Source organism: Crocodylus siamensis, chromosome 4 (assembly GCF_052110815.1).
Source record: "Crocodylus siamensis isolate JL-2025a chromosome 4, ASM5211081v1, whole genome shotgun sequence".
Taxonomy (NCBI): Eukaryota; Metazoa; Chordata; order Crocodylia; family Crocodylidae; genus Crocodylus; species Crocodylus siamensis.
In genome coordinates this window covers 48,525,008-48,542,894 of record NC_143398.1, presented here as the reverse complement: position 1 = coordinate 48,542,894, position 17,887 = coordinate 48,525,008, and the positions used below count along the sequence as shown (strand labels likewise).

Below are 17,887 nucleotides of genomic sequence, written 5' to 3'. Positions count from 1 at the left end.
TGTCCTAGGGCCTATACTATTTAACATCTTCATTAATGATGTAGACATTGGTGTCAGAAGCAGACTGGCCAAGTTCGCCGATGACACAAAACTGTGGGGTAAAGCATCCACACCTAAGGACAGGAGGACGATCCAGGCAAAACTTGACAGGTTCAGGAAATGAGGGGGATGAGAACCTGATGGTGTTTAACACCGAAAAATGCAAGGTTCTCCACCTTGGGAAGAAGAACCTGCAGCATGCTTATAGGGTTGGCAGTGCTACGCTGGCTAGCACTACAGACTAAAAGGACTTGGGGGTCATGATTGACCACAAGATAAAACCTTCAATGTGATGCTGTGGCTAGTAAAGCAAGCAAAATGCTGGCTTGGATCCACAATTGCTTCTCAAGCAAATCCCAGGACGTCATTCTCCCCTTGTACTGGGCCTTGGTGAGGCCGCAGCTGGAGTACTGCATCCAGTTTTGGGCTCCACAATTCAAAAAGGATGTGGAGAAGCTTGAGAGGGTGCATAGGAGAGCCATGTGCATGATCAGAGGTCAGGAAAACAGACCTTATGATGAGAGGCTGAGAGCCATGGCACTCTTCAGCCTGGAAAAGAGCAGGCTTAGGGGTGATCTGATGGCCACCTATAAGTTTATCGGGGTGACCACCAGGATCTGGGGGAATGCTTGTTCACTACAGCACCCCAAAGGATGACAAGGTTGAATGGTCACAAGCTCCTCCATGGCTGTTTCAGGCTGAACATAAGGAAGAACTTCTTTACTCTCTCAGCCCCCAATGTTTGGAATAGACTGCTGCCAGAGGTGGTTCAAGCACCTACTTTGAACACCTTCAAGAGACACTGGTGCTGGGCTCTCCGCACTGTTGTGGGCCCTGCAACGAGGCCTCCTCCTTCCCCAACAGCCTCAGAGTCAAACAGCAACTAAAACATGAGCCCCTGGGTTATGACATAATATAAGTGGTTCCACGTGTGCTCTATCCCTTTAAAACATCAAGCTTCTCCCAGCACTAAGTGCCTTATGAGCCAGAGTCTCGGGTGAGTTCCTGGAGCCTCTTAATCCTACCCAGGGTAGAACAAGCAGCCCAGCCTCTCTCATGAGCTTCTTCTCCAATAGCTCCTTCCCCCTCATCTGCTAACAGAGAACTTCCCTTCTACTCCTAGCCCTGGGCCAGGGCCCTGCCTCTCCCGATCAGCTGACTGGGTGCAGGTGCAGGCTAATTTACTCATTGGCCTGTTGCCACAGTAACCTGCACCTGTGGGCTTCTGCCCAGCTCTTAGGATGCTCTCCCAGGCAGTTTCTGCTCTTATAGGAGCAGGTACCTTAGTGCCCTGCGAGACAAGGCTTCAGATCACATTTACAAGAAAAAAGTAGAAACATTAGGTAAATGGAAAATGTCATGAAATGCAATGTGTTTATGGACAGTAGATACTACAAGATTACCTGAACTCTGAAAAAATAATTGCTTTTCTAGGCAAGAACAAAGCAATAAATCCAAGTTCCCTAGATTTCACAAAAGTTCCTCACATGATATTAGTTAAGATGGAGAAGATGGAAATTGATTGCACATTGATACGGAACCAACCTAATGGTGCTTAGTACAAGACTTACGAAGCAAGCAAGGAACTGGCTAAAGGAGAAGTATTGGGGTGAAAGGGGTCCCCCCTCAGAGACTGGTCTTGAAACCAATCTTATGTAATATTTTCAATAATGATCTTTGCATTTTGGGGGAATATAAAGTTGAGAGGCTTTGCCAATACAAAGGTGGATCGGGATATCATAGTGGAAAAAGTAGGTGACCTTGAGGTCTGCAGTAATAAAAGCAGGATGGAATTCAGTAATACAGAATGCAAGATCATGTATTTAGAGACTAATCACAGAGATTTCTCTTAAAGCTGATTGCTCATCAGCTAGAAATCACAAAAGAAGAGAAACAGCTGGGTGTTCTAGTCAATCATAAAAGGAGACCAAGGCCCTAGGATGATGCAGCTGTGAGAAAAGGAAATGCAATTTTAACATGTGTCAGAGGTTTTGTCAATAGAGAGAGGGAAGTAAAATACCATTGTGTAATGAGCTAGCAAGACCTTATCTGGAATATTGTGTACAACTTTGGTCATGCATGTTCATGAAAGATGAATTCAAACTTGAATGGATACAGAGGACTATGAGGATGATCATAAGGCATGAAAAGATTATCTTATGATAGGAGAGCAAAAGACTCTATTTTGTTTCACCCAGGCAAAATGGAGGCTGAGAGGGGACATTACTGCTTTCCCTAAAATATACATTCAGTGGGCAAGCACCAAAAAGTAAAAAGAGCAGTGTAAACTAAATGACAATTTTGGCACAAGAGCAAATGGTTACAAACCAGCCATGGTCAGACTTACACTGGAAATGAGACAGAGATTTTTAAGCATTAAAGAAGTGAGGGTTTGAAACAGTCTTTTAGAAAGAATACTGGGAACAAAAAAACCTAACTAGTTTTAAGATGGACCCTCTAAAGTTTATGAAAGAGATTATATGAAGTAGCTGCCTTACATAGCAGCAGGCTGTACTTGATGACCTCGGCAGTCTTCCTTTATCTTTTAAGCACTATGTTTCTATATACCTTTGATAATGTGGTTTAGGCAAGCTGGCTTCAGCAGTCTAAAAGCCAGCCTAAAGGTCTTCCCTTTCTGCAACTTGGAATCTAAGTTGTTCAGATATAATTTCTTCTGTCTACACTTTCTTTTTACCTTGGTGTTTAAACTGACAGTCTCTCTACTGACTTCTACTGCCAGTCAGTCTGAATATTGCTTATATGGGGACTTGATAGGTGCATGGTGCACTGTATAATTTAATATCTAAGAATTCATAGTGTTGATATTATCCACTGCAGGACACTGTCATACCCTTCACCAATACATTCTTACCTGCTTGATAGCTGTGAAACAGCCTCCCACTAACGGGATTCTTTACCCCAAAAATATTTCTGGTAACTATTGCAAGAGTAAGAGTAAATTACTACTTTCCATACTGCTATTTATTATGGTCAGCAAATGTGTGTGTGTGTAGGCAAGAAAGCTATGGATCTCCATACGCTCTTGCCCATCTTTCAGTAAAAAAAATGGCAAATAGCTCTAGTTACCCCCATACACCTAAACCTAAGCTTCAGACAAGCTGTGTGGTTCAACTCAACGCAACTCTATTCTGAAGTATTAATGTTTAGAAGCTCAGCACTAATAAATTTGTTAGAAGACTTGTTGGAGAGGCCCATCAATTAGGTAATTTAATACTGTTCTATCTGTCTATAGGAGAGTACACTAATATGGTCAGTCTAAAACACTCAGTTTAGTAAGACTGAATATAGGCCATAGCTGGAATAGACAAGTGAAGGGTATTCAGTAAAAAGGTTTTGAGCATTCTTAAGTGATTTCTACTTTAGCCCTGATTTGTGCTTTAGAGATAGTTACCTGCATTGTGGATAGTGTTGCATCAGACTTTAATTTAACATTAAATCTGACCTTCATTCTCACTGTATGATTAAAAAAAAAATCACTGAATTTGTCAGTATTGCAATACCTCATGTTTTTCCTTATGCTTCATCTGATTTCAAGAAAACTCCTATTTTTATTAAAAATAAGTTTCTGCCCTTATGGTGCCAGAGAAAAGATTGAAAATAAATGCTTGAATACGTTTTAAAGGCTCAACTACCAGGAGGCAAATAAAAAGAGTGCCAGTTTTTCATTTTTTTCCTAAATCTCATGAATTGTAAGTCAGTTTTTGGATCTTCAAATTACAAGGGTAGTCCATAATCATTTTTAGAATAGTAAACTACTATTATTTATTGTGATATATACCATGTGATACTACACCATAACTTACTTATGTATATCTGTATGGTCTCAAAGAGCAATATTATTTTCCAGGAATGTCAGGGCCCATTGTACCATGACTGTGTGGCTGTTGCAAAATATATTCCTGGCTGACAAAATTAAACTTCAGTAAACAGAAATTTGTTTAAAAATAATTTTAAAAAGGAAAATAGTCCTCATTATTTCACCTCTCATGGCAGATTATAGCTAAGTACAAAATGTCAGTGTCTTTCTAAATTTGGATGTGGGAACAGTAATTCCAAAAAGTGCAGTCCATCCCATTCACGTCAGTAGGATGTTAACTCTGAAGCTCAACACTGATAAAGTAAATAACATTGTTAAATAATGCTCCACATTTTTTTAAAGTTAGGAACACCATCAGTACACTTACCCCAATATCCCAAAAGGTCCCCATAGAAATTTTCAGGCTCCTACCTGGAAATGCCAAGAATCAGGAATCCTGGCCACAGAACATAGCCCAGCTACATGAGTCTTGATCACTGACAAAATTTCCAGTATGTGGCATATCAACTGTACACTCCAGTCACTTTACAGCTATGACATCCCTTTCCTGTTAGGTTTATTTCATCCAATCTGGTCCTATTCCACTTGTCCCACTTACTACTCTCTTCCACTTCTAGGTCATGTTACCTATGCATCCCAGCTTTATGTTGCATCTAATTCTTCCTTCTTTAGAGAACATGTTGCTCAGGCACTCCAGTTAATTTTTCCTTATATTTGCATGCTGTACCAAAGATATTTCACTTATACAGTACACACTAGCTGTCAGTTGTATCCAGCTCTCTTTTCCTCTGTGGAGGACATGTCACCCATGATAGCTAAGCCAGCTGTCACTCATGCACAGCACTTCCAACCTTATATCTAGGACATGTCACTCATACGCTTCGGCTGTCCCTTGCACCAGATGTCCCTTAAATCCAGCACACCATTCCTCTGTCTAGTACATGTTTGTGTTCATTACAGCTGTCCCTTTTCCCTATCACTTTCCTCTTCTGTTTAGTAAATGTCATTCATTCACTCACTCCATCTGTCTTCCTCACCAAGCAATTCTTTTTCTGTCCGTACACTCCAGCTCTCTTCAAAACACCATTTTTACTTGTACATTTACAGTGCCTGTTGCACCTAGCAACTCAGTGCCGCACCTGGAAGTGCCTTCACAAAGCACACCCTGTCCACTTGCACCTTCACAAATATCAAATCCTGAAAATGAGGTAATGTAGCTGTTTTAATGCTGAGCCCTGAGCTTGCCCAGTAAGTGCACTTGAGTCAAATAACCTCAAGGGACTCTGAGCATATGTTCAGGACCACTCTTGGGTGACTACCTTGACTTTTGGGGGATTTGATGTGTGCTGAGTGTAAGCAAGCAGATGTGGTTCATGGCAACATTTGCAGGCATGGCAAAGAGAGAGCGTAGACATGCCTGTAAGCATGTAAAAGCATCCCTCAGCACTTAAATGGACTATTTAAGCACCACAGGCCCTCATAATGATCTCATTCATCAGCTGCCTAATTCCTTTGACATTTACATTTCCAACAGAGTCCCCTAAGCATATGCATACGAGATTGTTCCAAGTCAGGGTGTCAAATTCATTTGGCCCCATGGACCAAATGAATGGCAAAGAGCAGGTCCACAGCCCGAACTGGATCCCTCCTTCTAAGCTTACTGAATTCACAATATACAGTGCCCATTCCAGCTGCTCTGAGCTCTGTACCACACACAGCACACACTCCAGCTGATCCGGGACCTGCACTACGTGTGGTGCTGTGGGTGTTACATGCAACCTGGGTCCCAAATCAGTTGTAGTAGGCACCACAGATCCTAGAGTGGTTGTAGCAGACACCAAGTGTGACATATGGTGCCCACCCCATCCAGACTGTGCTACATGCTGCACTCATTCTGGCCACTCCAGGTTCTATGCTGCACACAGCACCTTCCAGCTGGTTCAGGACTGTGCTGCACATGGTGCCTGCTCCAGCTGTGCTGCACATGGTGCCTGCTCCAGCTGTATGGTGTGCATCCCAGACTGGCAGGGAGTGGGGGGAAAAGCACCATATGCAGTGCAGATCCCAGAGTAGCTGAAACAGGTGCTGTGTGTGATGCATATCCCAGGCCCTGCCTGTGAGACTGGGCCCCATGTAAGTCAACTTAGACCTGGGGCCAGTCCTGGGGGACAGAAAATGGGGCTCTATGGGCTGAATTTTGCCATTGACTGTATCGTTCATATCTGTGTTTTAAGCATATCAGATCATCCTAAAAATGTAGGTGAATTGTAAAGTCATAGAAAAGTGGGGCTGGAAGGGACCTCTGGAGGTCATCTAGTCTCAAGGCAGAGTCATTCCTATTCAAACCACCCTAGCTAGGGACAGATATTCAAAAAGTCTGAGCCTAAATTGATTCAGTCTTTGCAGGTTAGTCTAACCTGGCTAGGTTGAACCTATTTGCAAGTGTTCAGACATTCCCTGTGGCCTGCAGAAATGTGGGCACATGCCTGCAGTGGCTCAGGCTAGAAGTCAGAGGACACTAGAGCAGACCTCCCTTCCTTTCCATAGTGCTGAGCTAAGGGTGGTGTGGCCAGGCCCCAGCAGGATGCTCTGAATAGGGAGGGGTTTAAATCCCCACCCTGCCTGCACAGTCGCAGGCAAAAAACCAAAAGACTCTCTTATTAGTCGCAGGCAAAAAACCAAAAGACTCTCTTATTAGTTAAAGATCTTCTTAAACAGTTTTTCCCAAGGAACATTACCAGCTGACCTATTGATTAGCTCCAAAAAGCCCTAAGCCGCATTGTCCTGTCTGCCTTTGTCCTACCCCAGTGAAATTAGACACACACACACACCTTGCAGCATTAGCTAGCATACCATATGCCTAGGGTCCGTGGGGCTGGCAGCCGTGCTCTGAGAGATGGAAGGGAGGGAGGAGGGAATCCCTGCTTAAACAGCTAGTGGGGCGGGGGGCAAGAAGGGGCAGGGGGAAGCCAGGCAAACCCTGCTGTGTCTGCAGTCTCTGCTGGAGCTCTGGCTAGGGATGTTGGAGGACTCTGGTTTAACTTGAACCACGAAGGGGTCTGGGACAGAAGTTTCATAAACCTGTTTCACCCAAATCAGTTAAGTCTGATACTACAGTCAACTAGGTTTATCTTAAACCAGTTTTGTCCATTTTGGTTTATGTGCACTGAACTTATGTTCTGTTACAGGTTTAAACCAGTTTCTGATCACTTGAACTGGTTTATGTGCATTGTCTGTCCCTAGCCCCCAAGTCTAACCTATTCCTAAAGCTATACAAATCAACCTTGTCTACAGGGCATATTGCCAAAAGACACCAAAAGTAGCCTAACCTGCCACAGGTAAAGTAGGGGAACAAGGACTGTTAGGGTCTTAACGCACTCAAGAGATCCAAGGAAGAGGGTGCTGCCCCTTGCTACAGAGGAAGGCAAACCCACCACCCCTATAACACCCCCTCTCCCTTCCCCCACAGTACCAATCCGATCACAGGGTAAAATTTATTTATGATCCTAAAAGTAGTCATCAATCTGACCCTCGGTGGATGAGCAAGACCCTCTAAGCAGAACCTCTGGGTTTTAGACCGAGCAGGATCACTGGCACAACACATTCCAAATTCCCAGCCTTGGCTGCAGCCAATATCCACCACTTCTGAGGAAAGAAAAAACAAACAAACCCTAACACATCCAGCAACAGGAGCAATAACATTTTTCCCAACAAAATCCAGAAGCACTGGCAAAACAATCAAATACCCTGTATCTTCTCTGCAACCTGGGGATAGCAAACATAACCCCACACATCACTCACTTGAACAGGAGAGCCAGAACGTCCTTTCTGTATCCTCTCCATAAGTTCATCCCAGCTCCTTTAGTCTTCTTTCTCAACTAAGCCAGGTATGGAGGGAGCTGTGCTTCACTCTCTCACTGCTGAATATGGTCCTCTCCAAAATTCATTTGCTGTAGGCTATAGAGCTAGTTCTCCCTTATCTTTATGGCATCCCTTCAAGACTGGCATCATGTCCCCTCTTAATGGCCTTTTCCACAAGCTGATCATGCCTATTTTTTCCAACCTCTCTTCTTAAGGCTTATCTTTCAAGTCTTCATCATTTTTGTTGTGTAGCCTGGACCCTTCCACTTATACCCAATAGCTGAGCAGTTCAAGCAGGCACATGGGATGTAAAATACCAGTCTCATGATTTACAGTGGATGGGTTGAACATGAACATTCACTCTGAAGTGAGTGCTCTGGTCAGTTGTCTATAAAGTCATTCTTGTTCTTTTTCTTTCTGGCTCACCATTTTATACAAAATGAACAGCTTCAGCAGGAGAGACTGAGAGCTGCACCCCCCCGAATGCCTGATGGCCTGATCATCATGGCCCTCACCTAGGCTGTAGATCTGGGTTCAAGCTCCTGTTAGAAAAGACTGACAGGCACACTTAACTCCAGAGACCATGCCAGGGTGAAAATTCTGAACTGGGATAGGCAAGAGATGAGGTTTAGGGCCAACCCCCTCTTTAGTATTTCCTTCTGGTTGGCTTAGGTGGCTCACTGCTCACATAATCCAGCTAACTGGCTTCTATATACAACTTGAGGCATCTAAGTTTCCCTATGCATCATACAGTAGAATCTGGGGACTTAACTTTTTCCTTTTAAAAGTTTTTTGATCTGTTATGAATTCTCCTAATGCTGACTTTAACTGACTTATTTGCAATTAGATGTAGCACCTTCTTGATTCCAAGACACATGCCTCTTGTGACTTGTAGATATCAGCTCAATCTAAACATGATTAAGATATAGCTCTTATTCTTTTCTCCAAAAACTTACTCCACTTTTTCTGTCAATTATTGTGGACACTGTTGCTATCTTGCTGGACCTTACCCTGGGTACCATTTTCAACTGAGATTTCTCTAAGATATATATACACATTTTTCCCAGTCCATCTACCTAGATAAAACTCTCACTTGATTACAGTATCCTTTTTTCTGGCCTTAATAAATTCAATCTTGTCCCACACACAATTATTCAGAATGCTATTTTGACATCATCCCCTATTCAAATCCTTCTGCTCATTTCTTTTTATTGCTTCAAACATACGTTGCTTGTTTTTCCTTTTTAAAGTCTTTTACAGTGAACCTCCAAACCAACCTCTTCATTCACTATCAGAACACAAGTCCCATCTCCCTCTGGCCAATACTGGTAGCCTACATTACTCATTTAATACATTTTTGCACAGAAAAGTTTGTTCTTTCTTTCACATTTTCCCCTTTCACTTGAAAGGAATGCTCATGAACATTGAAAGAGATAGACATAGATACCTCTTTATTCTTCTCCAAATCTCTCATGATAATTCTCTTTCATTGTCTTTCCTATAAAACACATGAGAATGATTAGGTCACTAGTATGTTAAGACCACTTCCTGTCATATTGACTAATAATGTCTGACTGTTTCTTTGTACTTGCCCATCTGCTGGGATCCATCTGTTGTCACTTGCTAATAAATAGACTGCAAGTTCTCTGGGGCAGGGACCAGCTTTTTGTTCTATATGTTTATCCTTTCTAACATAACAGAAAAGGGTCTGTGACAAGCATTCATAGAATCATAAAATCATAGAATCAATGTGTCAGAAGGGACCTAGACAAATCATCTAGTCCGACCCCCTGCCATGGGCAGGAAGGAGCACTGGGAGTGGCAGGGGTCATAAGACCCCAGCCAGGTGCCTATCCAGTCTCCTCTTGAAGATTTCCATGGAAAGTGAGAGCACCGCCTCTCTGGGAAGTCTATTCCAGGCTCTGGCCACCCTTACAGTGAAGTAGTTCTTCCTAATATCTAACCTAAACCTATCCTCCCTCAGCTTGTGGCCATTGTTCCTGGTGACTCCAAGGGGGGCCCTGGTGAATAGACTTTCCCCGACTCCCTGCTGGTGGCCCCGATAAGGTTGTAGGCAGCCACAAGATCCCCCCTCTGTCTCCTCTTGCAGAGACTGAAGAGATTCAGGTCTCTCAGCCTCTCCTCATAGGGCTGGCCACGGAGGCCCTCAACCATATGAGTGGCCTCCTCTGGACCCTCTCCAGGTTCTCCACGTACTTCTTGAAGTGTGGCACCCAGAACCAGACACAGTACTCCAGCTGTGGCCTGACCAGTGCCGCATAGAGGGGGAGCAAGACCTCTCTGGACCTGTTAGTGATGCCCCTGTTAAAGTATGACAGGGTGCAGTTGGTTCTGCCTATTTCTTCATCGCACTGGCGATTCATATTCATCCTGGAGTCAATCCTGACTCCAAGATCCCTCTTTGCCTCTGTGCTGCCAAAAGGGTCAGCCCCTAACCTATAACCATAATGCTGGTTCCCTCTCCCAAGCGCAGCCTGCACTTGTCCTTGTTGAACTGCATCCTGTTCAGATCTGCCCACTTCTCTAACTTATCCAGGTCTGCCTGGATGCGGTCCCTGCCTGCCGGTGTATTCACTTTACTCCACAGCTTGGTGTCATCAGCGAACTTGAACAGGGTGACCTCCACACCCTCGTCCATGTCGCTAATGAAGACATTGAACAGGACCAGCCCAAGGACCAAGCCCTGGGGGACTCAGCTTCCGACACACTCCCAGGTCGACATCAACCCATCCACCACCACCCTCTGGGTTCGCCCCTGAAGCCAGTTTGCCACCCATGTGACCGTGCATTCATCAATGCTTCAGTCCCTCAGCTTGCCCACCAGAATTGAGTGGGACACTGTGTCGAAGGCCTTCTGGAAGTCCAAGAAGATGACATCGACTTCTTCTTTCCCATCTAAGCTCTTTGTTACCTGGTCATAGAAAGAGACGAGATTAGTCAGGCAGGATCGACCTTACGTGAACCCGTGCTGGTTACCCCTCAATATCACTTCCCCTGCAGGGCTCTCACAAATGTGGCCCTTGCTAATTTTTTCAAAGACCTTCCCCAGGATAGAAGTGAGGCTGACTGGCCTGTAGTTGCCAGGCTTTTCCTTCCTCCACTTCTTGAAAATAGGGACCACATTGGCCCTTTTCCAGTCCTCAGGGACTTGGCCTGAGCACCAGGAGTTCTCGAACAACCATGACAATGGCTTTGCAATGACACCAGCCAATTCCCTCAGCACCTGTGGATGCAGGTCATCTGGGCCTGCTGACTTGGACACATCTAAGCCCTCCAGGTAGTCCTTAACTAGGTCTGAACTAACAGTTGGGGGACTCGCATCCTTCCTGGGCCTCTCTGCGCTATCACCCAAGAGCACCCCATTGTCAGTGGACAGGAACATGGAGGCAAAGAACTTGTTAAAGAGTTCTGCCTTCTCTCGCGCGTCTGTCACCAACTGCCCTGCCCTGCCTCGCCTCATAGAGGTCCAATGTTACCCCGAGACTTCTTCTTGCTACCTGTATACTTGAAGAAGGACTTTTTGTTATCCTTAATCCCAGAAGCTAATCTAAGCTCCAGTGCTGCTTTAACCTTCCTCACCAAATCCCTACAAGCTTGGGCCAGGGAGATGTACTCCTCCTTTGTCCCTGCCCCCTGCTTCCACCACCAGTACGCTTTTTTCTTAGCCTTCCAGTCAGCCTGGATATTCACGCTCAGCCATGAAGGTTTCTTGGACCCTTTTCCTGCCTTCCTGGGCAAAGGAATTGTGTCCTGCTGTGCCCCAAGGATAGTCTCCTTGAGGAAGGACCACCTTTCCTGGACTCCCATAATAGCTACCCCCTGAGCTCCGAGTGCCTCCCTGACTACTGCCCTGAGCACATCGAAGTTGGCTTTCCTAAAGTCAAACATTTGCACTGTGCTAGTTACCCTCCCCACCTTTCTCTGAATAGCAAATTGGATCATTTCATGATCACTGCCCCTAGCCTCCCTTGTACTAGCACCTCCCCCACCAGGTCGTCCCCAGAGGCTAACACCAGATCCAGTATGGTGTTTTCCCTGGTGGGGACGAGTACTTCCTGCACGAGGTGAAGGTCCTGTATGCACATCAGGAACCTGCTCCTCCCAGTTGATGTCAGGGTAATTCATATCCCCCCTGACCACAACTACCTTTGCATGCACGGCCTCCCCCAGCTGCCTGGAGAATTCCAGATCCAGCTCTTCCTCTTGATGTGGTGGCCTATAGTAAACCCCTACCACCAGATCCCTCTCCCCCTGCCCTCCTCCATTCACAGGTGCTTTGGTGATAATAAAGTAGTAATGTCTGGAGATGGAAAAAATCTTGATGTCCATTAAATATGCGGAAAAGGGGTATCCCTTACACTTGATCTGAGCCACATAGCCTAAAAGAAGTGATTCATTCCTCTTTAAACAGCAATAAGAGATGTATTTTTCAATAATGACAGGGCTTAAATAAAAAGGGGAAGTCAAGTGATACAGTTCTTATATGCAGTAGAGAAATATTGTCTTACAGTATGTATGTAGCAAAATGTCTCCTCTGTAACAGGCCTTTCAGGACCTCAGAAAGAGAGTAATGACTAGACCTGGGAACATAAAGAGCATGAAGGTGTTATAACCATTTTGCCAGGCAGTAGACAGCAATAACAAGGACTGGGTTCAAATTTAGGTGTTTAACATAAACTTTCTACTTTCTAAATCTGGTTTGAGCCAAAAACCTTGGAAAATAATTTTTAACTGGGTGTTATAATGTGAACAACTTCCCCACTTGCAAGCAACATTAAAATAAAACAAGATTTATTGCAGGGGAAAAGGGAACAAATACACAACTTTAAAGATAACCTTAAATACAAAAAATTAACTGAAACAAACCAGTTAACAGTCTCAATTCTGGCAAACCAGCCCAGGGGGTTACTACCTAGCCCAGGAGCTTTACAAGGGTCATCATCCAGGCAACAGTGGCAAGTGCTGGGCTGGGAGGCTTGCATCACAGTTGCTGCCACTCCACTAAAGAGGAACATGGCTAGGGTACGCTGCTGAGGATTGCTCTGCTGATATCACCAGAGTCATCACCACTCCATCACTCCCACTAGGGCTCACCACCAGTCTGCCACTACTACCAAAGTTTGCCCCCAGGGGCTTGAAATGCTGTTGACTCCCCTGGTACCTGGCCTAATGAACTACATGGTAAATTGTGAGTCTTTTGGCTTTGGACTAATAAGATGCATAGTTTGCATTATGTATAGGTAGGTGCCAAAGTGCTACTTATAAATGTGTTTATGGAGTACCTGTGCTAAAACTTGTAACAGTTTCAAAAAAGGTAATATGCACCAATTCTGGATCAACTAACTTTGTGTGTACTGTATGCAAATTACTACAGCTGTGTTTATTTCAAGGTCAGTTTTTATAACTGACATAGAAGTAAATTTGCTTTTTACTTCCATGTGCTCAGGGAAAGCAGGGTCTGACAGTAGCGGGGGAGGGGATAGGGGAAAGAAATTGTGGGAGTCAGAGGGTAAAGGGGCTACATGATCCCCTGGATTTACTTTCCCTGCTGTAGCAGTGGGAGGGGGCCAAATACAAGACAAAGCTACAATAATTGGATTTTATACCTGGAAAATTAAATCAAATTGATGAATTTTCTATATATAGAATTTAATTATTGTTGGGGTTGTCTTATAGTAAGGGTCATCCTGTGTTTGAGTAAACACAGTATAGCCAATTTCTGCAGCATGTAAGAAACTCACAATCTTTAATCTTAATCTGTCCATTAAACTGATTGAAGACTGAGGCATAAAGAGACTGAGAGTGAAGGCAAGATATCTAAAGGTATTTTGATGCCATGATACAAATACTTAAATACCTTTGAAAATCCTGCTGCAAATGACTTACTTAGAACCACTCAGGAAGCCTGTGGCAAAGAAATGAGTCAGACCTGGATATCTGGCTGTAGTCAAATCCTGTGGTCATAATTGGTGGTGATACACATGCTCTGGGGTGTGTGTGGGGGTGGGTGGGGAGGGGACATTAATTAGAGCCACTCTCAGGAGCTGTTATCTCATGTATTAAGTGTCCCACATTTCAAATGGCAGCATGGGTGCTTTAACTGAAGCTCATTTGGTTAACTCAGTAATATGACTGGTTAACTAACTGGTATTAGTTAAAGTGCCCCCACCACCATTTTGAAATGCAGGATGCTGAATACACAAGACTCTGCAGCATGCTGGAGCGTGCTAGTCATGTCTGCTCCAACACGTTCTAATCAGAATGCATCAGAGCACATATAGAAGCACCCAATAGCTCCATTCTTTCAGCTGAGCTACCCAGAAAACTTAGGCAAATAAAATTAAGTTAACACTAAGGGTTGTAGGGAGGCCTGAACTTTCCTTCCTTCTTTGAAAATATGGCCACTTACTTGGATTCTGAGCACATCTGAGGAAAAAGGCATGCAAGAGAGAAAGCACAGAGGGTGAGACTCTCTAAAGGAAGATAGGCTGTAACTTTTTAAAGATAAGCCAGTACACATAGAATTATAGAGAAGTAGGGGAAGAAGGGACCTACAGAGGTCATCTAGTTCAGCCCTCTGCTTGAGACAGGATTATCCCTATCCAAACCATCCCATACAATCCATAATTTAAACCATCACCCCTGACAACACAGACCTAACACCCTAACCTGCCACAGATAAAGCTGGGGAACCATGACAGCCAACATCCTGTTTCTATGAAATGTTGTTCAGATATGCTCAAGAGATCCCAGGTAGAGTGCCAGGTTCCCTGCTACATAGGAAGACAAAAATCCACACAGTCCATACTAATCTGACCATAGGATAAAATTTGTTCCTGACCCCAAATATGGGAATTGGTCTGACCCTGAGCAGAAGGGCAAGATGCTGTAGCCAGAAACTTCTGGGTTTGGTCCCAGCAGTTTGACCCCAGTCAAAGTCCCCAGCCTTGGCTCTTGCCAGCACCTAGTGCTTCTGAGGAAGGCTTACAAACACCTTAACACATGTAACAAAAGGGGGAAGGGGTGGGCAGGGGACAACCAGAAAAGCCCAGAAGCATGGGGAATATCCATAGTAGATCAAAGGCATAGCTATTCCTAGGTCATCGCCGAGCAGTGGCTGTCCAACCTCTTCTTGAACACCTCCAGTGATGGAGAATCCACACCTCCCTTAGGCAGGTGCCTCACTATTCCACTGTCTCACTATTCTAACAGTGAAGAAGTTTTTCTAGATATCCGTTTTAATGCAACTTCAAGCCGTTGGTCCTTTCCTCTCTGAACCAGGACAGAAAAGGTGCTTTCCTTCTTTTTTATGGCAGCCCTTCAAGTATTTGAAGACTGCTATCATTTCCCTTCTTGAGTGTCTTTTCTGCAAGCTGAACACACCTGCCTCCTTCAGCCTTTCCTCATGTGACTTGCTTTCCAAGCTCTTTAATCATCTTTGTTTCCCCCACTGGACCATCTCTAACTTCTCCATACCCTTTTTAAAAATGTGGAGTCTAGAACTGCAAACAATACTCCAGGTGAGACCTAACCAGTGCTGGATAGAGAGGCACTATCACTTCCCATGTCTTGTACCTAATGTGTCTACTGATGCATTGCAAAACCACATTCACCTTTTGTGTGGCTGCATCACACTGCAGATTTATATTGAATCTATGATTTACCAAGAGTCCCATGTCCTTTTTCATACTGCTGCCATCCAGCCAGATATCACCCATTTTATATTTGTGTTTTTGATTATCAGGGATCTGGGTTTTCCATTTCCTATGGAAAAAAAGCGTGTCTGTGGGAGGGAGCGGATTTCCATTTTTAGCCAAGAAAAACATGGATTTTAACAGAGAAATGTGGATTTTGCAATTTTGTAAAGAGCTCGCTGAAGTCTGGGTATCTAAATCACAGATTTGGGGTTTATATCAGGGAATCTGTAAATTTTTTTTCAGAGGAAACTAGGATCCCTGTTGCTTATTCCTTCTGAGGTCTACCACCTTGTAGTAGGGGAAGAAGGGACCTACAGAGGTCATCTAGTTCAGCCCTCTGCCTGAGACAGGATTATCCCTATCCAAACCATCCCATACAATCCATAATTGAACAAGAACCTTGTTCTTCCCCTACTTCTCTATGATTCGATGTGTACTGGCCTATCTTTAAAAAGTTACAGCCTATCTTCCTTTAAAGAGTCTCACCCTCTGTGCTTTCTCTCTTGCATGCCTTTTTCCTCAGATGTACTCAGAATCCAAGTAAGTGGCCATATTTTCAAAGAAGGAAGGAAAGTTCAGGCCTCCCTATAAGGGGTTTTTTGTCCTTATTGAATTTCATCCTGTTAGCTGTAGCCCAACTTTCCAATCTGTTGAGAGTCTTCTGAATTGTGCTTACATGCTCAAACATGTTTGCAATCCTTCTCCATTTCATGTCATCTGCAAAATTGCTCAAGATGCTTTCTATGCCAGCATCCAAATTGTTAATGAACATGTTGAACAGCACTGGGTGCAGGACAGATTCCTGCAGGACTCCATTTGAAATCTCCTGTCATTTGACATGGATCCATTAATAATCACCCCTTGCTTGCAACTGGTGATCCAGTTATGTATACTTAAAACTTCTTATAAGTAGTTTTACCTAGCCCACATTTCTCCAATTTGTTTATGAAATGGTTGTGCGGGACCTTGTCAAAAGCCTTGCTGAAATCCAGATACACTGTATCACAGGATTCCCTTCATCCACAAAGGTAGTTAATTTGTCAGAGAAGGAAATCAAATTTAATATTATTTCAATTCCACGCTGGCTGCTTGTGATAAGCCTTTCCTCCTCCAAATGCTTACAGATGACCTTCTTTAGGATATGCTCCGATAATTTCCCAGGTATTGAGGTGAGGCTAAGTGGTCTGTAGTCTCTGGGTCCTCCTTTTTGCCTTTTTTTAACACAGGGCACCACATTGGCCTTTTTCCAGTGTTCTGGTATCTGACCCATCTCTCATGACTTCATGAAGATCATTGCCAAGGGCACCGAGATCTCTTTTGCCAGTTCCTTCCGTACCCTGGGATGAAGTTCATCTGGCCCTGCTGACTTGAATTCATTTAGACCCAACAAAAGCTGCTCAACTATCTCCTCTTTTATCTCTTCCCTCAGCTTGCCCCTTTCTTATTTTGATAATCCTTATTAGGTATCTGACTGCAGCTTAGGGTTTTTTTGGTGAAGACCAAGGCAAAGTAGCTTTTGAGTAGCTCTGTTTTCTTTACACCTTGAGTTAGAAGTTCCCCCTGGCATGTTGACAGAGGACCCACAGCTTTCTTGGTCCTTCTTTTCTGGCCAGTATACTTATAGAACCTCTTCTTGTTGTCCTTAACCTCCTTTACCAGGTGCAACTCATTCTTTATCTTTGCCTTCCTGATTTTGTCCCTTCAGATTCTTGCTATTTCCTGGTATACTTCCTTGGTGACCTGCCCATTCTTCCATTGCCTATATACTTTCCTTTTGCATTTGAGGCATTTTAGAATGTGCATCCACACTGGTCTCTTGCCATTCTTTTGGTGCTGCCACCATGTCAGAATAGTTCCTTGTTGGGCTTCCAATACTATACCCTTTAGAAGCTCCCAGCCCCCTTGGGCACCTTTATTCCTCAATCTCTCCTTCCATACTATCATGCCTATTAACTTCTTGAATTGATTTATATCTGCCTTTTTTAAATTTAACTTGTTAATTTTATGATCTCATGCTTTTCCTGTCTCAGGATCTAGAATTCTATCGTATCATGATTGCTTCCTCCCGAGTTACCCATCATCTTCACATCTTCCAACAGTTCTTCCCTGTTGGTCAGGAAAAGATTCAAGATAGAGGATCTGCTAGCTGTATCCTCCACTTTCTGGAACAGACAGCTGTCCTCTACACAGGTTATGAACTGGCTTGACATTTTGTGTTTGGCTGCATGCATTGACTCTTGCATTCCAAGGGCCAGAAAAAGATCACAAGCACAGAGTGGAGTGGCATTTTGTAGTCCAGTAATAAAGTCCTGTGGCCCATGGCATGGAAAGACCTTTGGTTCCTTACGTTTGTATGTTAAATGTCCCTTACACTGGTATAAGGGCAGGTTATCCCAGTGTAAACATGTTGGGTGTTCAGGCTCTTCCTGGC

General features: G+C 44.0%; 1 long non-coding RNA gene across 1 annotated transcript in view; it reads right to left on the bottom strand.

Moving 5' to 3' along the window:
- Positions 1–7,417: 7,417 nt before the first annotated feature.
- LOC149865701 (uncharacterized) overlaps positions 7,418–17,887 on the bottom strand; it is a 37,879-nt gene continuing 27,409 nt past the window's right edge. Inside the window, exons 3-6 of the long non-coding RNA XR_016442155.1 lie at positions 12,268–12,339; positions 10,581–10,670; positions 9,186–9,236; positions 7,418–7,522 (exon numbers count right to left, since the gene is read on the bottom strand). This is a non-coding gene — a long non-coding RNA (uncharacterized LOC149865701). The remainder of the gene's footprint in view (positions 7,523–9,185; positions 9,237–10,580; positions 10,671–12,267; positions 12,340–17,887) is intronic.